Source organism: Lepidochelys kempii, chromosome 14 (assembly GCF_965140285.1).
Source record: "Lepidochelys kempii isolate rLepKem1 chromosome 14, rLepKem1.hap1, whole genome shotgun sequence".
In the NCBI taxonomy this organism is placed as follows: Eukaryota; Metazoa; Chordata; order Testudines; family Cheloniidae; genus Lepidochelys; species Lepidochelys kempii.
The window spans coordinates 9,823,937-9,850,186 of NC_136393.1; the positions used below are offsets into that span (position 1 = coordinate 9,823,937).

The 26,250-nt window shown below is 43.1% G+C and overlaps 1 protein-coding gene across 4 annotated transcripts in view; it reads right to left on the reverse strand.

Annotated features, from left to right (window-relative positions):
• Nucleotides 1-26,250, reverse strand: part of RAB11FIP4 (RAB11 family interacting protein 4) — a 195,043-nt gene that overhangs the window by 25,467 nt on the left and 143,326 nt on the right. The window contains exon 1 of one of the 4 annotated variants that reach the window (XM_073310343.2): nucleotides 8,842-8,964. The exons of 2 other annotated variants lie outside the window; for them this stretch is intronic. The gene's annotated coding sequence lies outside the window, so the exon portion shown is untranslated. Of the gene's footprint in view, nucleotides 1-8,655; nucleotides 8,681-8,841; nucleotides 8,965-26,250 lie in introns of those variants that run through there. One more of the 4 variants, XM_073310344.2, reaches the window with a different exon arrangement.

A 26,250-nucleotide genomic window follows, 5' to 3' on the forward strand; every position in this document is an offset into this window, starting at 1 on the left:
CTGTTTAGTTACTTGGGTCTAACATTTAAAGTTCAATTTTAGAGTTAACCTGACACAAAGCTGGAGTGTGCTGAGAAGGGTTTCTAGGAGAGGGAATTCTTTAGACTCAGTCTATCATTGAATGCTGGACAGCACCCCATAAAGCTGGTAAGAATAGAGGTACAGTGCAAGAGCATGAATATACTCTAGTGTGCTGTCAGTCATCTGCATGTATAAGGTAACATCAGTGGCTCAGACAGTAGTGCAATTCAGGGCCAATGTGTTGACTGCAAAACAAACTTCTACTTCTGTGCCCTTCACACTTAACTATGTGAGCACTAGGCAAAGCCAGGGCTTTTCAACAGTTGCTTTGTGCTCTTTTTTAAGTAAGTGGAAACTGACCCTCATTTTCCAGTGCTAATGAAAATAATTAAGCAATCAGTTTGCAAACATCTAGAAGATAATAACGTGATAAGTAACAGTCAGCATGGATTTGTCAAAAACAAATTGCGTTAAACCGATCTGAGAGCTTTCTTTGACAGGGTAACAAGCCTTGTGGATTGGGGAAGGGGGGGGAGGAGAAAGCAGTAGACGTGGTATATTTTGACTTTAGAAAAGCTCTTGATAGGGTCTTGCATGATCTTCTCATAAACAAACTAGATGGAACTACTATAAGGTGGGTGGAAAACTGGCTGGAAAACAATTTCCAGAGAGTAGTTAACAGTGGCTCAGAGTCATGCCGGAAAGGCATAACAAGTGGGGTCCCACAGGGATCAGTTCTGGATCTGGTTCTGTTCAATATCTTCATCTGTGATTTAGATAATGGCATAGAGAGTACACTTATAAAGTTTGCGGACAATACCAAGCTGGGAGGGGTTGCAAGTGCTTTGGAGGATAGAATTAAAATTCAGAATGATCTGGACAAATGGTCTGAAGTAAATAGGATGAAATTCAATAAGGACAAATGCAAAGTACTCCATTTAGGAAGGATCATTAGGACATTAGGAAAAACTTCCAAAACTGTCAGGGTGCTTAAGCACTGGAATAAATTGCCTCGGGAGGTGGTGGAATCTCCATCATTGGAGACTTTTAAGAGCAGGTTAAACAAACACCTGTCAGGAATGTTTCTACATAGTTAGCCCTGCCATGAGTGCAGGGGACTGGACTATATGACCTCTGGAGGTCCCTTCCAGTCCTACGATTACTATGCCTGAAAATGGTTTGCAGACTGAAGCCAGCCCAGGGACTGCAGGAGTCAGAAGTGTTTGCACTACATCACCTGTCACTGTAACTGGTGGTAACAGAAGTGCCAGACCTCTTAATATCAGGGTCCAGTTTGAAGCACTCCTTTTCAACGTGCATTGTTTTTCTGGGAAGTTCTGGACATTAGCAGGGACTGAAATTTAGTGATTTTAGCAGGGAACTAATTGGAGCAGCTAAGAAAGTTGCCTTCCCTGTAGAGATTAAGAGATAGCATCGATTGCCAGGCTCACTGAGTTGCTGCTATCATTTGAATGCAACACGAGCATTAATGCTCTAAGATGTAGATAGGGTGTGTCTCTAGGGTGGGAGAACAGGCTGGGTTTATGACGGTCAGGACCCCGGCATTAACAACTGTGGAATATTTTCCCCCCGTTTCCACAGTGCAGATAGAACCAGTGGCAGAAAACCTAAGTGGCAGACTCATTCTCCTTCTCTTTCCAGCACTGCACAGCAAATCCTTCCTTCTGAAATGCAAGACATTTTCCATCCTGACTTATAGAGGTTTGTTTTTTTTTAAATAAGCCTATACTGTGTTTGTCACAAATGTCACTTTAAGACCAAGGTGACCACTGCTAGCAGGAGATGGAGGAGCCAATTAATATTGACATTTTAGATAACAGTTCACAGTGTTTACACAATGACAGGTTTCAGAGTAACAGCCGTGTTAGTCTGTATGCTCAAATAAATTGGTTAGTCTCTAAGGTGCCACAAGTACTCCTTTTCTTATTGTTTACACAATGTGAAACTCTTATCATGCAAGCTTCTAGATTGCTGACCAGAGCAAAGAGTCACAGCTCTCTTTCAGCATTACACGTTTATGGCTGATAACCCTCTTTGTTGGCTTATCTTGGAGACAGGAGGGGGAGGGCACTCCAGCCTGCCTCCACATTCATCTGCACAGAGAATAGCAATCCAGATGCCTCTTTCCTGAAGGTCTCGCCTTCATGATAGAATTGTTAAGCACATGCTAAAAAGCAAGTTAAGGTGAGCTGTGTCCCAGCTGCAGGGTACATGCTAAGAGAGTGTCTCTGTTTTATAAAGCCTGGGTAACACTAAAATATAGTCAGTGTACACACGGCACTTGCCAAAAATAAGTTCTTAGCACCACAGCATAAACTTGGCATAATTAACACTCATGAGAAATCTTTGCTTTAAGTCACAGCAATCTCTTTCCTTTGTACAGCCCAAGAACAGCTTGAGGGTGGGGGAGTGGGAGAGAGGTATGGTTGTCAAACTCTCATTAGGGACCTCTTCCTAGGACTCTTCTCTCTCAGAGCCTTGCCTAAATAAACATTTGTACCCTTTCCTAGCAATGGTGCATGAGCATTTATCACCATTGTACCATAAGCAATTTCACCACAGTGTTATCTTGGTGAGGTGACTGCAAACACCGCTGTGCCCGGGTGCTCCATCTGGCTAATTCCGGCCAGCTGTCATATTAGCCACGACAATCCCGATGTACACCAAAGCTAAGTCATGATTCATTTTGTGCTAGTTAACATGTGGTCGTTCCACAACACAGACAAGCCCTAAGATACTGTTCAGCTAAAAATCAAAGCTGTTCTGAAATGATATTACTACTTCCTGAGTGCAATGTTACACCATGCAATGAAGCAGACAGGTGTATTGGAGGGAAGCACTTACTTTATCTCTTTATTCACATGAGCTCAAGCCCCTGAAGAAATGGCTTCTCAGCCTAATTCCGCAACTAACACTTGTGTATAAAATACAAGATGTTCATTAAAACTAGCATGTTCTGCTTAGAAGATCGTGGAGCTCAGGCACACAAGAATTGTAGCACTTCTTTTCCTTGAGAAGCCTCAAGGGCAAAGGATTGGATACACAGTAATTTAGAGAAGTCTTGCCAGGGCGTGCACTAGGCATATGGATAAAGAGCTTCCCTAGCAGCCTTATTGCAGATCTGGGCAGCTTGGGGGAGGGAGGAGAGAGGAAATCTGGGTGCAAAAAGCAGCCAAACATTCCCTAGAATGAAGGAAAGCAGTTAGATTGCATCAGTGATGTGCTTTGTCCGGCAGGAGGGAAAGATGTTCATTGGCATAGTGTTGGGAAAGAGGATGGATGGACATGGAACAGGGTATACTGAAATCAAAAGCAGTGTATTGTGAAATAAGGGATTGCACAAGAATTGTGGGGAAATCATATTTAAGTAGGAAATAACTTGTTCCTTGCCTTTGAAAGTGAATTCAGAAGGAAAAGGTACTGTTGGAGCTGAACAAAGGGCAAAAAGGATCAATTTTAAAATACCATCTCCTATCACTATCTAGTGCCCGGGCAACAGAGAATGGGAAGTTCTTCCAACCCCATATGCCACAAAGGGCAGGATCATTTTTGTTAGGTTCTGCAAACTTTAGGTCCAGGAGTGATTTTTCCATTTATTGTACCCAAAAAGATTTTTATTTTTTGATCTGGAAGACAAAAAACAACAAAAAAACCCAACCCTTTCCTCTCTGGTAAATCCAGAGCAGATTAAGCCAAATTTCCTGAAAACTGCAAAATAAAATAAACCTCTGGGCTAAGCCCAAGGCTGGGAAGTTCCAGTACTGATTAGAAATCTCTCATTCCAATGCTCATTTATAGCTCTTTTCATCAAGAAGTCTCAATACGCTTTAGAAAGGGGGATACGGATATTTTACCCTCCTTTCACAGAAGGGAAACAGAGGCACAGAAAGGTTAAGGGTTACATTTGCAAGCACCTGAGTTCCATTTTCAAAAGTGACTTGGGCTATGGAAGTTGAGCACGTAAGTCTCATAGGCACTTCTAAGTGCCCAAATCACTTTTGAAAATGGGACTCAGGGTAAGAATTTTCATAAGTGCTTCAGTGATTTAGGTCTGGTCTACATGTAAGAAATCAGCATAGCTAGCGCTGTGAAAAAAACTACACCCCTCGTGACACAGCTATGGTGTCAAAAAAACCCATATAGATGCAGTTTTGTTGGCAAAAGTGGCCTTCTGTCAGCTGAACTAATGTTCAGGGAGGTGGTGTTCCTACATTAACAAAACAAACTCCAAACCTTCTGTTGGCTATGCTGTGTCTACACCAGGGGGCTATGCCAACACAGGCTTAAAGTCACACAGCAAGTAAGAGTCAAAGAGATCTAGAACTCCACTTGTTACAAGCCTGTGAAAAGACAGGATTCATTTTTAATAGAAGCCTGAACATAGCCTTAACTAGAACTTTCGTTCACAACAAAGCCTGTAACATATACCCCCAAGAAGAAAGATACACTAAAGGGGATCAACTCGTATGTTAGCTGTTTAGGTTTCAGTTTAACCATGTTAAGACACTAAAGCTTTTTTTCTTTTTCTTAAGTTGCCAACATAGAAAGCAGTGTAAGATGCAATTACAATATGGAATTTGAGCCAGCAAGACCAGTTCAGCTAGTCACGTGCCTGAAAATACCAGGTGGTATTTCTCCCAATCTGCTCCAATGGGTCAATAGTCTGTATGCAGAGGGCAATACACGCAAGGGCTGCATAGAGTTCACTGTACACGTGTGTTTTCTGCAAACAAATACTGGCTTGGTCAGAGAGCAATTACAATGAACTTGTGCCCTTGGGAAAACTCTCTCTCAAAGGGAGTGGATAGCCCAAACAGTGTGGAGAAGAGGAGGGTGAGCGTCTGTGTGGGAAGTGGTTATTCTTTTCTGATCTGTGATCTCCACTTCTTTAGTAGGGTGTTAAACATGCCTTTGTTGGGGTATTTTGTTGCTGTTGTGGGGTTGTTGGGGTTTTTTTTTTTTTTTTTGCACACAAAGGAACACAACTACAGCAGAATTCTAAAGTAGCATTCAATAGAAGACAGTTATGCAAGTAATAAGCCCTTATAGGCATAAAGAAAAGGAGGACTTGTGGCACTTTAGAGACTAACCAATTTATTTGAGCATAAGCTTTCGTGAGCTACAGCTCACTTCATTGGATGCATCTGAAACCTTCTAGGCATAGTCTATCACAGACTACAGCTAATTTAGCCTCTTACAGACAGAAACTTCACCTTTCTTGTTACATCACAGTTTGTGTGAACAGCTGCCTTTTGACAGAGTAATGCAGGGAAAGGGGGAACTTTACTTTTTAAAGTTATGATTACTGTTGATTTTATCATAAAATCATACAACAATACAAAACAAGTCACCACTTCTGTACCGCATGGCTGAGAAGATGGGAGAGAGAATTTTAAAAACCACCAGCATTCTGTTAATATTGCAAAAGAGCAGAATGCATCCTAACAACAAAACATTGCTGTCAGAATGCTGTTCTTCCCCATTTTCTTCTTTTGTTTGTTACACTTGCTTATTTTAAGCTAGGTCCCAATCCTGCAAGCTGTTCCAGCTGGGTGGACCATTATACCCGAGCCTAGGTCATATGAACGATCATGGAGGAGCGGTCTATTTGGCCCAGCATGTAGGATTGGGGACATAGATTACAGGGCTCCTTTATGTTAGAGTTTTAACCACCAGAGTTACTACAACAACACAGCTGCTCTGCTCTACTGTAAACCCTATTGTAGACACTGCTCCAGTATAAGCCACAGTTTGCAGGAGGTTAAACTGTGCCAATTAGGGTGACCAGATGTCCGGATTTTAGAGGGACAGTCCCGATTTTGGGGTCTTTTTCTTATATAGGCTCCTATTATCTCTCACCCCATCCTGATTTTTCACACTTGCTGTCTGGTCACTCTCGGGCCAATGCAGCACATCAACACTGGAATTTTGCAGTAGTGCAGCAGCTAAAGTTTAACTGTTAAGTTTCACACACACATTAAGAGTAGTTACACTACCCTGCTCTGTGCAAACATTGTTTAACTGGAGCTTTACCACCATTCAAAGCCTGCCCTATTGCAGCCTTCACTTTATTATTGATGGTAGTGACTAGAGGCTCTGATAAGGTCCCCATAATTAGAAGATAGTCCCTGCCGTTAAGACCTTGCACTCTAGAATAGTTGCCTATCCTTGTCTACACCATTGCTATTCAGGTCATATAGCAAGTCTGCCAAGGACTCCAGCAAAGAGAAGGAAACTAAAACTGTTTACTCCTGAGATGCTGCCTACTCCTGGATGGATTATGTGACACTGCACTCACTAGAGAGGAAGGGAACCTGGGGAAGATGAACAGTTTCAAACCCAAAGCGTTTGGAGAGAGAACACCCCACAATTTCCATAGCACAAGGAGAAAATCTTGCCTTGGGAAACAAATTGGTGAGCAGCCTGTGTTGGTGAGGGCATGGCAAATATAATTAAAGATAGGTTTCAGAGTAACAGCCGTGTTAGTCTGTATTCGCAAAAAGAAAAGGAGGATTTGTGGCACCTTAGAGACTAACCAATTTATTTGAGCATAAGCTTTCGTGAGCTCACAAAAGCTTATGCTCAAATAAATTGGTTAGTCTCTAAGGTGCCACAAGTCCTCCATTTCTTTTTATGATTAAAGATGCATTTTTGGTTGGGGCTATAGCTAGAGCTTATCTACATGTGGACCTGCAAGAAAGTTAATCTGAATGACCTGTTCAAGTGGATTAGTTAAACTACATTAGAATACCGCATCCATACAGGGATTTAATTTAGATTAACTAAACCAGTTTAAATGCACCCCTTTTGTTAATTTGGATTAATTTTCCCTGGGTGTCCCATGTAGACAAACCCTAGTTTACCTCACATTCAAGATCAAAGAGTCCCACCTAAACTCTGATACCTCTTAGGAAGGAGTAAGCTCTCAGTCCTTGCAGCTGTTTAAGATGGTGCTATTTGCTACAAGGCTGGGCTAACACGAAGTTACTGGCTATGCGGTACAGAACTCTCTGACACAGGCATAACTGGGAGTGTAATCTTTAAAATGAAAGTAGAAGCTAAGGTTTGTAAAAATTATGCCCTAATATCCTCCCTAACTCCCAATTCACCATCTGCAGTGCCTGTTTAAAAAAAAACAAACTCCTCCTCACTTACTCTTTAAGATTATTTACTTAATGTTGAATGACTAATTAGACTAGTTTAAGAAATATTAATGCTGGGCCTGCATATAAACCACATTGTAACGCCCCACCTGCGAGAAACACAAATGCTAAGATCAGGGCTATCACAAATTCTAGTTCCATCAACATAGGGTATGCCTCTACCCTTCAATTTTTAGTTGTTTTATCATATTAACACACACAGCTGTAAAGCATAGTGTAGACATCTCTGTAAGTATCATTACAAATACTTCTTTCAGAAGCTATTCAGAGAAGACAGTCTACTCCACCAGCCTGCTTATCGAAGGTAGATACAATCACAACCATGATTGTGCTATTGAAAAAGGTTTTAAAAAGAAGTTATGGAAATCCCATCGGTTTGCTAATATAACAAGAGATGCCTATGATACGGACCTGAGATTCAGGCTACAATTCTGATACGTCTGTGGCTTTGGTTCTAAACATAAACAGTAACTTTTTTAGCTTTAAACCTCAGACTCAGCAGCCCACAGTTACTTAAAATACCCCAAAATGACAGATTAAAACGTTTTGGGGCACAGTGCGTTACTGAGATTGACTCTCTCGCAAAGAGAAACCCAGGTACATGCCTTCACTGAAGCCCCCAGGTTATCATGTTTGAATGCTGACAGAATCCCCTACCGCTTTATGATTTTTCCCATTTTAAAGTATTCCTGGAACGCAACAGTAGTAGCCTACTGACACATTTATATTAGCTAAGATCACCCGCTATTACTGGGGTGGGTTGTATGGGTGTGATTATTATTACACATTTCAATTTCATGTATTTAAAGCAGTGGTGGGGGGAGGGAGGGAGAAGAAATGTATGTATCAAAGCAGGCTAACAGTTTAGATATTTAAGTTTTATTGCCGGGATTTCTACCACTTCAAAAGACATGATACAAGCAAAAAAACCAAAACCACAAGCAATCTGAAAAGTCATGGAACAGAGAGAAGCTTTCCCTTGCCCACTGCAAAAATAGCAAGAGTAAGTGACCCTGTGTAGACCAAAGTAAAGATCTGTAGAAATTACATAATCTGCTTCCAGGCTGCAACATGGTCATCGGTGTATTTATCACTAGACACACAGCAGTAAACTGACCAGTCCCGACAGAGCTCAAGCCCCTCTCGAATTCCGCTTGCAAGCCCCCGACGCCTGACACTGGGGCCTCGGAAGAACAGGTAAGTGCCCTCCCCTCTGCCCCCACCCCCAGAATCGCGGACGAAATGGAGCAAGCTCCTCTCCAACCCCTCGGGGAAGGGCTGCCAGCCTGGCAAGCAGCGAAGGGAACGGAGGGAAACAAGAGGAGGCAGGTGAATGAAAGCCCAGCTCCTGCTCTCTCAGGGCCGTGGGGAACCAGCCCAAGCCTCTCCCTTCTCTCTGATCAATTGGGGGAAGTTGCGGAACAGCGAAGCTCGGCTTAGGCAGCCTTACCCAGGAGCAGATACCCCCGACTCCAGGCCCAGGGAGAGACACAGCCCTCGGCTTGTTACTCTCCAAACTTCCGCCTTGGGGGTCACTCCGGAGGGAGGTGGCTGCAGCAACCTTCCCTCTCTCGGGTCCCTTTCTTCTTTTCCACCCTGTCGCTCTCTCTGCCTCGCCTCTCTCCCCCTGGCTTACCTGGCGGAAAGGAGGGATTCTCCCCCCACTTCCAGCCCGGCGGAAGGGGGCAGGGAGAAGCAGCCGGCGCCCGGAAAGCCGCAGCGAGCTGGGAACACCCGCTCCGCGGCAGCACCCGCGCGTCTCCCCTCTCCCCACCTTAGGCAACAGTGAGTAGCGCGAAAGCCACGCCCCCGCTGGCGGTTGCTAGGAGAGCCGGGGTTTCATTGTATCCGCTCGGTATCAGTGCCGTGACATCACAATGCTGGGCGTATGAAGATTCCAAAGAGGAGGGGCTGGGGAGGTCATTCACGGCTCAAACTCAAGGCAACAGTTCGGAGGCCGGGGGCTGCTCCCAGGCTGGGCAGGGCGAGGCCGGGGGGCGTTTTCAATCCAGCATCAAGGGAGATTTGAAACACTCAGCAAAAACCCCCTTGCCGGAACCACAGTAAATTAATCCCAGATGGGGCATCTCGCACAGTGTGAGTTAGCCTGAGAACAGGTCTGTGTGTGGGCGTCTCCCACCCGCTTAGTGAGATACCAAACAGGCTTTTGTGGTAGGGTGACCAGATGTCCCGCTTTTTGGGTCTTTTTCTTATATAGGCTATTACCCCCACACACACACCCCTGTCCCGATTTTTCACAGTTGCTGTCTGGTCACCCTATTTTGTGGGGAGTGTTTGGGTCAGCCTTGCAAAGCCGGCAGGACAAGTTACTAAACCAGGTGTCAAATTCATTCAGCCTCCCTGACCTTGGTGAAGGGATTCATTTGTTAATGGGCCATCATCATTCAGGTTCGGAGTGCAGGGACCAAACAAACCAACCTTACCCCACACACTTTCATTATCTATGTTCCTAAATCTCACAAGTTGAGAGGGAAATGCTTTCCTATCGAGACTACATTTTAGACAGTTTTTGTAGTCTACCACTCTTATGAAAGGACAACGAGGAGTCTGGTGGCACCTTAAAGACTAACAGATTTATTTGGGCATAAGCTTTTGTGGGTAAAACCCCCCACTTCTTCAGGTGCACCTTATGAAAGGACCACTTTTTACAATTTGTTTTGATGAAACTTTCAAAAACTCCCTTGTAATTTCTATTTGTAAATCTCCATTGGTGCCTCTCACTTGATCCGAAAATATTTTAAATACAAATGTTAAAATGTGGAGCTGCTTTGGGTTCCTGAGAATCTAAGTTTGGCTTTAAAAATAAAATTAAAAAGCCTGGATCTCACATGCATTAGTGTGGACAGTGGCAAGCACTGGAATTTCCTTTGCTCTGAGGCACAGGTGAAAGATCTTAGACCACTGTGCAATGGAGCAAGTGCTGGATGGCTACTGACACCCCACAGCATGGTACAGTGGCTTAGCCAGCCAAATCAGGCTACAGGCCACACTGTAATTGCCAAAGACAATGATACCTGCTTCCTTCTTTTAGTAGAAGCCATTGCCTTTTCAGAAATCTCTTTTCCATTTTTTTACCCTGGTTCCTGATTGTATTCATTTATTTATGCTCCCAAACAAATCACAGAACACCACTGTATTCAGAAGCAGCCCGTTACCAGCAGGAGAGTGAGTTTGTGTGTGTGTGGGGGGGGGGGGGGGTGGAGGGTGAGAAAACCTGGATTTGTGCTGGAAATGGCCCAACTTGATGATCACTTTAGATAAGCTATTACCAGCAGGACAGTGGGGTGGGAGGAGGTATTGTTTCATGATCTCTGTGTGTATATAATGTCTGCTGCAGTTTCCACGGTATGCATCCGATGAAGTGAGCTGTAGCTCACGAAAGCTCATGCTCAAATAAATTGGTTAGTCTCTAAGGTGCCACAAGTACTCCTTTTCTTTTTACAATATGTGCTAACTACGTATGCTAAACAATCTGTTCCATCTTGCATTTTGCTGTGACCTGGGATTTCCAGATCTGAAGAAGAGCTCTGTGTGGCTCAAAAGCTTGTCTACCTCACCAGCAGAAGTTGGTCCAATAAAAGATATTAACTCACCCATCTTGTCTCACAAATCAAAAGAAATATGCTTAGGACACTTAGCGTATTGTGTTCTTCCATTTGTTAGTCTCTAAGGTGCCACAAGTACTCCCTTTCTTTTTGCGAATACAGACTAACACGGCTGCTACTCTGAAACCTTCCATTTCATTGTAAGTAATGTGAGCAGCAGGAGAAAAGCAAAAAATACAAAAAGGGATCAAAACATTACAGAAGTTGTAACCTTGAGTTCACTTTAGTTTTCTGAAGTTGTGCAACTTCCTTTTTCACAATGTCTCACCACAGTTGTATGCTAGCAAATTATGGGCCAAAATCAAGAAATGAAAACAAAAACATTAAAAAAAAATCTGTTTCTGTGAGTTTGCATTGGATGACTCAAGCCCAGACAAATAGCAGCAACTGATCACCCTCTATAAAATTCCAGTCATCAGACCAAATTCTGTCCTTAGACACATACCACACTGAAGTGTATCATATGGCAGAATGTGGCCCAAAGGAAGTTGAAAAGAGCAATAACAATTAAGAAAAGGAGTACTAGTGGCACCTTAGAGACTAACCAATTTAATCTAAGGTGCCACTAGTACTCCTTTTCTTTTTGCAAATACTCTGAATACGGCTGCTACTCTGAAACCAATAATAATTAAGGAGTTGAACAAGAAAAGACTGATCCAGTACACAATTATTTCTCCTGTAAGCTGCCACATTCTGAAACCTGCTATCAGCCCCCACCCCACCTGCCCCCCAGTTAACTGAGGCCATTTTAAAACAATTGTGAAGTCTTGCTGATATTACCACTGAAAGAGCCACTACTGAATTTTTAACTCTAGTTCTTAGCTATACACCCCAATTAAGCAAAGCATTAAATGCTTTAGATTTACATGCTAAAGTCCCTATAGTGACACCTAGAAGCCCAACCAAGATCTGGACTCCATTGTGCTAGTCACTGGACCCACACTATAAGAGGCTGTAAACCCTTTGGGGCCCAGACAGTCTATGCAGAGGAGACAGAAAAAGGGTGGGAGTGAAACAGAAGTACAGAAAAGGGAACTGACTTGCCCGAGGTCACACAGCAGATTCATGCTAGCGGCAGGAATACAACCCACGTCTACAGAGTCCAGTCCAGTGCCCAGTTCACTAGATGTATTGAATCAAGGCCATAGGGAATTCTGAAAGATTTCAAGGATTCACATAGTGGAGGGTTCTGGTTCAGGGAATCATGCAGGGAATTCTGGTTATTCAGAAATTTCTCTCTTTCCTCTCATACTTCACCATCTTTTCCAGTTTTTTGTTGTTGTTTATTTCTAAATTCATATATGTTTTACCCAACCCATGACATCCTTTCTATTGGCTTTTTTCCCCCTCAGTCCATCAAAGCTTTCTAAGCCTCATTGAGGGAAAAGAATGAATGGAAACCCAAAACTTCTGAGAGCTCTTAACACACTACAACTGGAGTTTAGAATGGAGTATATCACTGAAGCTGGACTATACTGATGTCTGTTTGCCATGTAAATCCATTCACTGTCTTAAAGTTGCATGCTACAGATGCTGCCTGAATCTGTTCTCGTTTTCATAATAGAAGATGACTCTTTTATAAATTAAAAATTATTCTAATTCAAAAGAAAGAAAGAAAATTAAGAAATTAATTAGCCTCAACCCTTTTGTGCAAAGCCTAAAGCAATTAACAGAACTAGCTTCTGAAACTGTTTAATCGGTTTAACAAAAGACTGAAAATACTTCCTTTTCTGATGAGGGATGGGAGACATTGCTTCAGATCTAATCTGAGGTTTAATTTAATGAAGGGATTTTGCAAGAAAGAAACATGCACATCAAGCCAATATACACTACTGTTCACATACATACAACTAAGCTACCTATTAGGCCCCACTCCTGCACTAAGAACTCCATGCTCAGATCCTTGCGTTCACAGTGAGCCCTCCAGGGTATGTCTAACACTGCAGCTGGGAGCAAGTCTCCCAGCACAGATTAACAGACTCAAAATAGCAATGTGTGGCTGGTGCTCAGGCTTTCAAGACCACCTGACCCCTACGCTTGAGAGCCCAAGCTCCAGAGCCGGAACATCCACAGTGCAGATCTGCAGAACATAGCCTTTTTCCTTAGAGTGGCATTTCAACACACATGGGCCTTATTCTGATCTCACACTGGTGCAACTCAATTGGCTTTGAGTAATGAAGTTACTCAGTTTTTAAGGTCTGGCTTGACAAAGCCCTGGCTGGGATGACTTAGTTGGTGTTGGTCCTGCTTTGAGCAGGGGGTTGGACTAGATGACCTCCTGAGGTCTCTTCCAACCCTAATCTTCTATTATTCTACGCTCAATGAACAATGGTGAAACTAAGAGCAGAAATTTGCCCACATACCTTTTTCCATTTGCTGAACTAAAATAATGGTGGAGCACTTTTTATGAAAGGTCTGGAAGGAGTTGACACTTTCATTCCTTATTAAACAGAAAACTTCTCGAACCTCTTTGCCTTACAGGGCTCAGTTTGAAAGAGATGATTGTATGTCATAGTCATTCCAGAATAAATAACAGTAATAAATAAGACAGCTACCTGCATAATACATTTTTTCATAGCTACCCCACAGATACAAGTAGGAAATGTCTTTGTTGTTATTATTGATTATACCCAGTATTACTTTAAGGTACACAGTGCAATGCATTTGTATATATTTGTAAAATGATTACTAGATGCAGATATATTCTTTAATAACTTGTGTTGACTGATGTGTACAAGTATTGTGTTGACTGATGTGTACAAGTAATAAATGTTTAACAGATGATAAGATAAAGCCAATTGAAAAGGATATTATTTTAAGATATGAAAGTTAAGACAATGTATACTAATGTTTAATATATGAATTCAATTTATTACGAAGTACGCTACCCAGGGCTGTGTAATGTATTACATAGCAATAATTAAGAATTTATAAATGTCTTGTTGATATAAAGTGTTACTGAACAAAATTCCTATAAAATATATGACTCTTAACCATTCACTGCGTGCTAAGGCATGCCTGTATGAAAACATTATTAAGCAATAAATATAACCACCAGATAGGCCCATCTCTCTCTCTTATTAAAGTTAATTCTGATTAAGCGTTGGTTGTTATGCTCTGTCTTTCCTCTCCACTGATATGAAAGTTCAGTTCCTTCATATTTCACAATTACATAAATATGTTAATATTTGTTAAATTTTTTTGGTTTGTGTTTTTTGTCCCTTATGGAGAGGAATGCAGCACAAACTGTACTGGATGAGCACTGCTGTCTTCTCCTGGAAGGAAGCAGAACTCCACAAGTGTGTGTCGTAGACACTTTATTGCTAACATCGAATAGCAAGATGGCAGCCATGCACCTGGGAGGGAGGGGTAAGGAGCACCCACTTGCATGGCCTGTGCAAAGCTGCCCAGAGTAGCAACACCTGCACTTGGGGAATGCAGGGGCTGCTACCAAATTGTTCTCTGCCTCTACTAGACAGGGAGTATCAGACCATGGCTCCAGCCCAGTTCCCTAATGTGTTGCTCCCCTAGAAAGAGGTTTCACAACTTAGTCTCCCATTGGTGCAACAGGGGAGGTCCAGGAGAATGCCTCCCAGTGCCCCTCCCTCCCCCCGCCCCTATGGGTGTTGTGTCTCCCTCAGTGCTGCCCCTTACAATGGCCTTACAGGCACAATGGACCTCTATCAGACTTTCTCCTTTAGCCCAAGAAGTAGGGGGTCTGTGTTTCTGGAGGATCTGACTTCTGTCCCTTGTCACTGTGAAGTTCCAAATGGCCATTGTATTTGTGCAGCTTATTGATGACCACGGGGTCTCAGATAGGCGCAGATTTGGAGCAATACATTGCAAGCTGCATGGTACCAAAATAGCTCGCTCATAGGTCCTTACGTTTACTTATATTGACAAGTGATTGAATAGTTCCCAGGAGTGAAATCCCATGCATGAAAATGGGCAGTTACCAACTCTTTGGCACTCAGGTAACATCCTGACAAAGTGGCACAGTTAAAAGCTCCTGAATCAAAATAGCATTGATGCTCAAAAGTACAGTGCTATTTTATTCTTATCTAGTTACCGACATGGTCCTCACCCCCCTAATATCTGAGTGTCGGGGGCAGTCTACCCTTCTGCAGAGGGTTGGTATGTAATAAGCCAAGCAGGATGTCCAGATTAGCACACTATTGACTTATCCTATAGCACACGAGGAGGTTGTGTGTATGCACGCACATGCATGTGCATACAGACTTTTAGCATCACGTGCTTTGTAGTGTCATAAATTGAATCACCTCGTTTCTGGTTTTTCAAAAAGCTGTACAATGACAAAGAATGCCTGTGCTGTGCCCAGCTGTAAGGCACCCTCCTCTCTAAAAACACTGCCAACAGCAATAGGTCAGCCTCCCTCTTCGCTCTGTTTGGGTCCTTTTCTAAATTCAGCCCACCAAACGTGCTGCATTCAAAGTGCTGTGTACTTTGAATCCTGTCCAGTACCTATTGTGAGTTGAGCAGAGGAGCCAAGGTTAATTTATGATGATGCCATTTGTCTTGCTGTTCATACACACTGGTCTCTTGGAGCAGCCTGCAGTGGTTTGCATTACTCAGCACTTCATAAACCCTGGTGCAGACATTGTGCTAGAGTCTCACCCTACCCTGGGTGGGGGTCATGATCCTGGGGGTATTCCTGCAACGGCAGGATTTTAGCACTGTTTGGGTGGGCTATTTCACACCATGCCTAGGAGGTGGGCAAATATCATTATCCTTACACTACAGAAAAGAAAACTGAAGCACATCCTGGGAGGTTTTCAGCGCCTTCACTCTTCTTGACTTTGATAGGAGTGGAAAGCCCCCAGTACCTCATAGGACGTGCTCAGCAGAGTCCTGAGAAATTAAAGGGCAAAACTTTCAAATTTGGGTGCTTAGAATGATGCAGCTAAATCTAAACGTAGGGGCCTAAATTACACCTGGCTTCACATTTGGAGGCATTGACCAATTTCATCTCCCATTGACTTCCAAATCTCTTGCCTGGTAAATATTTCACAGAATAAGGCTGTTGAAAGGTTCACTGTATGATGCCTTGCAGATCTCATACAAAGCCCTGCAACTGCTTTTCTAACCTCTTGAGTTAAGGCTGGCGCCTCCTTCCCTATCACCCCCTGAACAGAGCCCTATACTGGAGTCAGAAGGAGAATTGTTTCTCTCAAGTCCACCAGCCTTTCACTTGCAGGCTAGTCATGATAATGACAAGAAACTGGAGCTGAAACATGAGGAGCAGAACCTAATTAATAATGAAGATAATGAGATCATCAGATTGTATAGGCCAAAGACATATCTTAATTATCTCCTGAAAACTGGCAACTCCATTCATGATTCAAGCGCCTTTAATCAATCTCTCTCTGCCTGAATATGTGTGATTACTTAGCACACATACTTATGTAACAATATCTTTTTGTTTTTAATTTCTCTAACTTCTCTTCAAATCACTAATGCAGATAACTGCCCTGCTTAAAAGAGCATGTAATGTTCCAGACCACTAATTACAGTTGCCCTGAATTCTGATCTCATTTCCACCCATATAAATCAGGAGCTACTCCTCTGAAGCAAATGGAATTTGATGGGTGTAAATTATTATTGTTATTAAAGTTCTGTATGGTTGTGCCTAAGAACCAGTCGAGAGTGGGGCACCATTGCACTAGGCATTGTGCACACACAGAGTAATGGGTGGTCCCTGCCCCAAAGAGCTTACACTCTAAATAGACAAGACAGACCCAGGGTGAAGGGATGTAACGCAAGCAGAGTGAACAAGGGGATGGCAGTAAACACCATATTATTCCAAAAAATTTTGGGGTGGGGAGGTTAGTTAGGAAGGGACAAGCTAAATAGAAAGCAAAATGAAGAGCAAGAGGACGTTGAAGGGAAGGGGTGAGGGGGACAGAGCAGGGGAGAAGAGGGTAAGTGGGTTAGGTGAGGATTGAAGAGACTCTGAGGAAGGGCTTTCTAAGGACCAGCATGGTCACTGGCACAGGCTTTGCTGATGGGTGGGGGGGCGGTTATGTTTGTGGTCTCTCACCTCTTGTGACAGTGAGTTCCACAGCCTCTCATTTCTTTCATAAGCCTCCTCCAATTTCATCGCTCTGATGAAACACAGATGTTAGGTCATGGTCAAAAAGGAAGAGTGGGTCTCTATGGCCTAGATCTTCACAAGTATCTAGGTGCCTAACTCCCATTGATTTCTTTGGGAGTTAGGTGCCTAAATACCTTTGAAGAGCCGGGCCTAAGGATCTGATCCAGTGTGTAGTGCAGACAATGGAAAGTCTCCTATTGATTTCAACGGGCTTGGGCTCACATGCTAAGACAGCTAGGGCCATTCCCCTGGAAGGCTTTGAATATGGAGGACAGGGATCTGGAAGTGGACTTTGTATTCCTTGGTGAGTCAATGTGTAGGGGGGAGCACTGGTGTGGTGGCTAAGCAGACATGCTGCAGCATTTTGTACCAGATGGAGCTTTTTCAGACATTTCTGCAGTTCTCTCCCCTCCCCTCCACCTCTTTGCATCTCCCAGGACAAGTTGAGGAGTTTGGCTCTGAAATCCAGTGAGCAGCAGTATCATCAAACACGGAAATGTCTCCCGTGGAATGCTGATTCTGTTAAAAAAAAAAAAAACAGACCCAAGCATCTGCAAACAGACTTATTTTAGCAGCCGATGTTCCAATTTAGTTTTTTACCCCATGGGGGCCTAGTCTCCCTTCAATTCCCATCACCATGAATAAGAGCAGAGTGCTTGCTTGCATACTGTCCTTGGGAATAAAGCAGACAATGTGGCAAATCAATGAGTATGTACCAAATAAAGAGTTTTCGATAGACTTTCCCTGTAAAGGCAGCAGTAGTGGTGGGGGGAGAGGCATTAGTATCAGCTCCGCAAATCTGTACAAAAATTGGCCCAAACCATACTCTGTCCAGTTACATTTTAAAGCTATTTCAGGGAACTGAGTCCTAACATCTCTAGGGATTAAGGGGCTCACAACCTCTCTGCTGCCAGTAGGTTAAATTTTAGTTGCCTAATGAGACTGTATTTGGAGATTGTCTGTGTTCCTCTTCAGAAGCTTGGGCAGGCTGCGGTTGGGTCGAGGCATCAATACAAATGATTGCAAAGGCCAGATTATGGAACGAAGACAGGCAGCCCCTTCTGACAAGCAGCTGATTTGTACTTTTCATTGCATCTGCAGACCTGGGTCACGAAGGCTTTTCATTTCAGTGTTTGAAGGGGGCCTCGTAATAGTGGCTGTCAGTCTGCAGCTAAAGAGCCTTTTGCAAAATCGTCATGAAAATTTACCAGCTCGGGCACAAAATCTATTTCATCCTCCATTTGCCAAGATGGTAAAGAACTGCCCAAAACAAAAGCAAACAAATGCTGTTTTACTTGTCCGTTGCGGGAAAAACAAAAAACCCCTCAGACAAACAAACAAAAATACATGCCCCATGTGAACAGGCCAGCAGGATTTTGCAAGGCTGGACTGGAGTATAATTGGGAGGGGGCGGGCGTTTAAAAGAAAGAGATCTGATTCTACAGGACTTTTTAAAAAGCAATTGTCTTCTTTGTACACTACAGAGCCAGACTGTGCCTGGGCCTTGTGTGGGTGTGGCAAGGGGAAGGATACAAAGAGCCACGCTTCACTTGTGCCGACCTCCACCAGGACTAGATAAGACTCGGAACACTCTGCTCTCCTGAGCACTGTCACTCCAGGAGCTCCACCCCAACGGGAGCCAGGAGGAGGTGGAGCCATGTGTAATTCACCTGCATCAGCTGGTGAGCTGACCAGATGCACCTTTGTGCAGCTTGGTGCAGTGTGTGCACTTTCCTTGCATGCTGAGGCGCTCCTGGAATAACCACGTCCCATGATGCCATTTGGGACTCAAGGCGGTAATCCTTAAAGAGGCAAAACCACCACTAACTTCAAAGAGAGCTTTGTCAGCCTATGGCACATGGGCTCAGGCCTTTGTTGGAAGTTACGCGTTTCTGTATGCATTTTTGCTGATGCAACACAAACACACAAGATGAACCCAGGGTGGAAACCTAGCTCTGACCCTGAAGCTGGGAACGGGGGGGTTGTGTTTGGGGAGCAGAAGTTGCAACTGTACATCTCAGTGGAGGAGGCAAAGCTGCACTGGTTAGACAAGAGATGGAAGCGTAGCTAAGAGTGGTCACACCCACATCCTGCTTTGTGTCTGGCAGCGTTTACCAGCTCTGCTGGACTGTTCGTCCTTCCTGGCAATCGACATGGTAATCTGAATTAGGGGAGATTTCACGGCTATCACGGAGCCCGTTGAAGGCAGTGCATCTGGGCTGTCCCGCCCCAGTGAGCGCTGTCAGACAAGGTGCGTGAGGGCCATAGAGAAGAGGCAGAGACAAAAGTCAGCCTCAGATCTGGTGGTCCCATTGTTTCTCGGGGGACAGGGTCATTATAGGGACAAGCTATTATAAGGGAGCACTCACGCGGAGTAATTCACTTTTTGTTTTAAATCAGAGATGACATGACAATGAAACATGCGCTGAGGGCCACCTGCAAGAGACAACCCCCATCTTCAAGGACCACTTTAAGCAACCCCAAGACTTCCAGTACAATTTAATTGGAGACAACATACCAGATCCACCCAAACTGGCACAGGGACTTGCAGAAGCCAATGTGTACCTGGGGTGATATTCTAAGAGGGGCAAAGTACAGAGGTTGCAGTTGAGGGGGAGGGAGAGCTAAGCCGGCTTTAAGATACCTTTGCACCTTCCCCATGGTGAGCTGCTCTAGGGGCTGCAGAGACCTCTGGCATAACTCAAGCTGCAGGGCTGTGTAAGTTACAGTGGATCCCCCTAGGCTGCCCTGTGGGCCACAGCACTGCTGCCCTGCCACACCACGTATGCCAGGACTTTCTAAGGGGATCCTTTATGGCTCTCTTCTGCAGTGCCTCCTGGCTGGAAATGAGGCTGTTGGAGCTTTTACCAACCATAAAGGGGCCAGAGGGGGGTGAGCCTGGAGTATATATGGTCCTATTTCTAAAGGGCACTTGGTTTTGCTGGTCCCTTGAGTGGTTCACTTAAGCCAGGTTGTGTTATTCTGTAGGTTTCTAAATTTCACTTGAACCATAAAGAAGAATTGCCAATTGTAGAATGTATCACATGGAAAGTTCAATGCCAAGTGTATCTCAATGACATGTTTATGTGTATATAAAATTTGCCCCAAGTTTGTACAACTGTGATATAAGCAATTAGTAATAGAAAGAAAAAAGGAAACAGAGGGCGAGGACAGGAATAATTGACTATCTGCTGACAAGTAATATAACAAACCATCAAACTGGCCAGAGGCCACAGAGTTCTACAGTCCACCAGGAGCTACAATCAATACGAGGGTAAGATGAGAAGAGCATGGGCCAAATTAATGCCTGGTGTTACTCAAAGTCATTGTATATCAGATGTATTAACTAGTCCCTACTGCATGAGGGCCTGATCCTATGAAGTGCTGAGGACCTTTGAGTCCGACTCAGCACACGATCAGGCCCTGAATTTGTACTCACTGGTTTCATGAAATGATGGTGATTGTTTGTGTTCCCTGTATATACAGAATTCTGTCTGGTATCAACAAAACTGAGGCTGCTGCTCTCCAGTGACAATGATTTGGTGAGCTTTGGTATTGTAAATATGGGGCAGGAGCATGGTGTGGTGGTCTGGAGATTTGGATCACCTAGTCTAAAGGGATTCTTTCTCCTTCTGATTGTACCATTATTTCACTGATGTCTTTGTATATTGCTTTGCTTCAGAGGGAGTGAGCCTGTACTACAGAAGCTGGGAGGGTTTTTTTAAATAGAGGAAAACAAATCTACAGAAGGATCTAAAGAAATACACATTCTCTGAAGGCCATATCTCCATAATGATGTTTTAGAATAGCACTAGGGGCCAGATCTTGGTGCTGCTGAGCCCCCTCAACTCCCATTGATGTCAGTGGGAATTGAGGACACTGCACCATGATGGAGGTACTTGGAACCTTGCAGGATTGAATCCTAAATTTCTTCCATTTGGGGGGACATTCTGCATTGCTTGCTCAACCAAAACCCATTGGAATCATTGCAGTTTTGGCTGCATAAGAAATGTGGAATTAGACGCTTGGTTAAGAATGCAGGAATTGGCTCCCTACCATATTTCCATGTGGATCTAGGGCTCTGAGACAGGCCAGGGGTTTTTATTTCAGGATTACTGCCAACATCAGGAATAATCCAGCTGTGCTGAAACAGCCCCTGTAAATACAAATAATTTTATGATCCTTTGCTGAGGCAGTAAAATCTAGCTTGAAATAAAATCATATATGTATTTTCTCCCCATTATGGCTGAGGATGGGGGCTAAATCCTGGGCACTGCCAAGCAATGCTGAAATCAGAGGGCCTTGCAGGTCCTCTGCACCTCTCAGGATCTGGCCCATTAAGTGTGTAACACACAAAACTCTTGGAGTTTACAAGACCATCTCGGGAAGTGAGGTTTCAGTTTTATTAATGCACTAAAAGCATCCATGGATCAAATGTGCAAGCCTCTTTTTAGGCCAGGAAAATGCCACCAGGGGACTCTCGGGACTCATCTTTTCAAATGTTGATTGATACTTCCTTGTCCATTTTAATAAGAGGCAGCAACAGAAAAAAAGTGTGCCATGTGGTCTCAATAAAGCAAAGAGCGTAGCAATCAATAACAGAAACAATCTGCACTTGCTTGCTTGTAGAATTTGCCTTTAGCAGAAGCAGCTATAAAACCAAACCACTTGAGACCTCCCTTCACTGCTTTGTTTCTCTTGGGACAATGAACCCACTGTACTCAAAGCTCATCTGTATATTTTATAATTTCCCCTCTGTTCAGACTGACACTTTGACCATAAAGCACATGATGATAATGATCAGATGGTTGATTCTGACTCTAGCATTTATTGTAACTGGACTGCCAATGGGTATTTTTTTATATGCAACATGGACATTATTTTGTCTCAAGCTCTATGATCTTTCATATATAATTTGTTCCCTATTAGCTGATTAAAATAGATATTAAAATACTTGTGACGAGAAATATTTTGAAACCAGAAAGCACCACACATCATGCACAATTCCAAATATACATCAGTACAGTAGTTATTTAAAATATTTCTGTGGAGGACACCCAAAAACTCTCTCCCCACCATAAAAACTTTATCCCCCTTTGTAAATTTTGAAGAAGGGTGTATTTTCCTCACCCCTGAGTATTTTTCTCAAATAGTACTTTTGTCAATATAGGGAGGTACCCATTGTATACTGTTAAATACTTGGTTTCTGATGGGCTACCGTGTACATACATTGCCTGATAGATGAAAGTGGAAACTGAATTTAGGTGGGGGCTTAAGGGAGCAAAAATATGAGTAGAGTCCCTTCATTCATCATTGCCTCCAGAAAACTGATCCATGTCCAAAGCAAATTTCTCTCTTCTCTTCAGTTAAATCTCCATATATATCTCAGAAGCCTGGCAATATGTAATTCCAATCAATTAAATTATGCTGTACATCGAAGTTTTATTTCTGTGGAAAGTTGCAGCAAAGATGTAATAAAATGTACAATATGTTCCAAAGGAGGACAGGGTCTATGAGATTTTGGATCATCTAGAAAATGCATTTTCTTTTTTTTAAATCATCTTGATAAACAATATATATCCAGGAAGAGAAATGTAAAGCATCAAGTGCCTTAGTGTGTCTTTGATCAATGAACTTATACAACTGTTCACACCACATACCCTGTAAATTCAGACAGAACATACTGATGCTATTACCATCAACTATAGCATCTCTTTTGTACTCTCTAACTGTGTGTCCCTTACTTCTGAGGATGAAGGAAGGTTGGTGGGTAAAGCACAGGACAGGGACTTACTCTGATCTTAGGGAAGTCTCTTGATTGCCACGTGCCTCTGTTTCCCATCCCTAGAATAGTGATAATAGTATTTGCCTAGCCAAGAGGATTGTTGTGAGGATTAATTGAATGTTTGTGAGGTACAATGTTCACATGGCATGTTCAGGCATCTCTCTAAAAATGAACCACCACCAAACTATTAATATATGGAGAAAAAACCTATAGTGTCTGAATAGTGTCTGCTAGACATTTCATAATGATTTTCAGATTCACATCTATATAGTGGGATAATACTAAATAAGCATAGTTTAAAATTCATATATGTATAGTGTTATCATCAGGTACGCGAAGAGGATTCTAGCCTGACCTCTTCGAGATATACACAAAACCAAGCATTTACAAGCCAAGCATTCTGGATGGTTGTAATCCACAGCACATTCCCTTACCTCTGAGATTTAGTAGTTCCTAGAGCTGGGAGGCAGTATAGGTGTTTGTGCAGGGTGCATAAATGACAACAGATACAAATAAGGAGGGCCTGATCAAATAAATTTGAGAACCTCTGAACTAGATGATCATGATGGTCCCTTCTGGCCTTAATGTATAAGAGTCTATGGATTCTAAGCAGAGAATTTAGCACTTGAGTTTAAAATACGAGTTCTGTTTTATCTACATTTAGTGGGAGAATTTTTATCGTTATCAGTTTTTCAGCTTGTATGCAACCTTCTTACCGATGGGATTCTTAAAAAGCAAAACGAGGTCACCTCTTACTATATAATCTCCCACAAGGACTGTCTCAGCTCCTTGCATCCAATGCGTACGGAGGACTGCTTTTATATACTGTGTTCTCATTCCCTGTGGTGCAAGGTAAATACGGCAGTGCCAAGTCTATGATTCTTCTGTGCAGAAGGGTTTATTTTGCGCAAGAAAATGTGTCAAGTCAGACAAAACCAGAAAATGCCTTTAAAAGTCCTCCAAACCATTATACCAATCTGGGCCCTGTTGTGCTAGGCACTATACAGAGACTCAAAGACTGTCCCTCTCGCAGAGAGCCTGAAAAATAGGCAACAAAAATGATTAGGGGTCTAGAACATATGACTTATGAGGAGAGGCTGAGGGAGCTGGGATTGTTTAGCCTGCAGAAGAGAAGAATGAGGGGGGATTTGATAGCTGCTTTCAACTACCTGAAAGGGGGTTCCAAAGAGGATGGCTCTAGACTGTTCTCAATGGTAGCAGATGACAGAACGAGGAGTAATGGTCTCAAGTTGCAGTGGGGGAGGTTTAGATTGGATATTAGGAAAAACTTTTTCACTAAGAGGGTGGTGAAACACTGGAATGCGTTACCTAGGGAGGTGGTAGAATCTCCTTCCTTAGAGGTTTTTAAGGTCAGGCTTGACAAAGCCCTGGCTGGGATGATTTAACTGGGAATTGGTCCTGCTTTGAGCAGGGGGTTGGACTAGATGACCTTCTGGGGTCCCTTCCAACCCTGATATTTTATGATTCTATGATTCTATGATTTGATTTCTATCAGTAAATGCTGGTAAACATCAGTTTCACACAAACTGACCAAAAAATATCCATCAGGAATAATTAAAATGTACAGCTAGGCAAAGTAAGACAAATGCTGCCTGAGAACTTATTAGGATTTGATTTAAGGATATTTCCTTTGTACATTATTAACATGTGAAGTTGACAATTTGCGTTTTAATGGCTATAAAGCTTTAATTTTTTGAATCTCGATATCTACTGTCATTAAGTAATTATTGTCTGACCCCCCCCCTTTGATTTCCCACAACTGTGAATATTTAAATAGATAAACATCGGAAAAAGTGCTGAAAATAAACACCAATATTTCTGTTGCAATCATTAAAAAAAGAAAATCGAATTCCGTCAAGCCTGAAAATAGAAAAGACAAATAAAGAGTGGGAAGGAAACACCAGCACAGAGTGTCCTGGATCCTCAGAGGTATTTAATCACCTAACTCCTGTTGAAATCAAAGGGTAGTCAGGTGCATAAAGACCTTTAAGGATTAGGGCCAAAGAAACTTGTCCAAGGCCATACAGCAGGCCAGTGGCAACGCCCATAATCAGGTCTTGTGAGCCCTTGGCCAGTGCCTTAGTCACTAGACCATGCTGCCTTTTTACTAGGAAAAACGAAAATGAGCAAATGCCTTGCCAGAGAAAACCCTGCTAAATAAAACGCTGCTGCTTCTCTTAGGCCTCTCATTGAGAGCCCAAAGTGAGGCTTTTAGGGTTGCAGAGACAGCCCAGACACCCAAGGACGAACAAAGCCTTCCTATTAGTCCAGACCAGTTAGATCCCTTATAACACTGGGCCCCACACTCAGGTCTTGCTACCCCATCCCATTGCCAAAACACAAGATACAATAACTAGAAGAGAGGAAGAACCCATCCTACAGCTGGATGATTGCCCTGTCACAGAGATGAGATTCAGTACTTTATTACTGCTCGTTATGATGTGCTGACAACATGACTGGAGCTGCACAAGATACGAAAAGAGTCCCTGTCCCAAAGAGGTCATAATCTGAAAGACAGATGCTGAGAAGGCAAAACACACTATGAGACTTGAGACAGGGAGTTAATTTAAGATTTAATTTCTATGGGCCTGATTTAACCAGGCACAGAAGGGTGTTTTTAAATTTAAGCAGGTGCTTAAGTGACAATGGTTTTAAAGATAAGCATGTACTTATGTGCTTTGCTGAACTTGTGCCTATGGCCCAGATCCTCAAAGGTACTGATTTCAATGGGACTTAGACCCTAAATACCTTTGAGGATCTGTACCTATGTACCTAACTTGTTTCATACCCAGTGTAACATTAGAGTGGCGAGGGAGTTTGACATGAGGTAGTGCAGAATTAGTGACAGCACAGATGGGACCTTCCTCTTCCCTGCGGATGGTTCTTTTCCCCCCAGAATCACTTTTCTAAGCAGAGCAACATTTTAATATTTGCCCTGGGCAGGCCTAGCTCGAGACAGACCCTCCTCGGACACAAAGAACCCACCCTCCCAGACTAGCAGAAAGGAAAAGTAAAAACATTCCTGAGCATTGACTGCCTACGCACAATAACCTCAGTATCACAGCTGTCAATCAACAGAGCAAGTCAGTCACTTTCATGAGGAATGATTGATAGGAAGTGCCCATCAGCAAAATGCATTAGTTGCCTGTGACAATACAAGAAGTGATGGCAGTTTTAATATTGCAGCAGATTCTTCTAAAATGGGATGCTCTTCTGGGCTTCATCTCCTCATTGTAACATGCAAGAAGAGGCTAAGCGAGTCAAGTGGAGAGGTTTGCAATCAATCTGTGTCACACTCCAGGGGTTGTGGTGACCCTAAACTCCGCATGGGAATATCACTCTTAAGGAGGTAATTGTTTAACAACCAGATAAATGCACTGTCATCTGGATTTACATGTCACAATGGTGATATCCTGTGACCAGTGAGAAAAATCTAGGCTTTTCTATCTTGTAGATTTCCCAGTGCATAAATCTTGTATCCAGCGGCTAGTCCTATTTAGA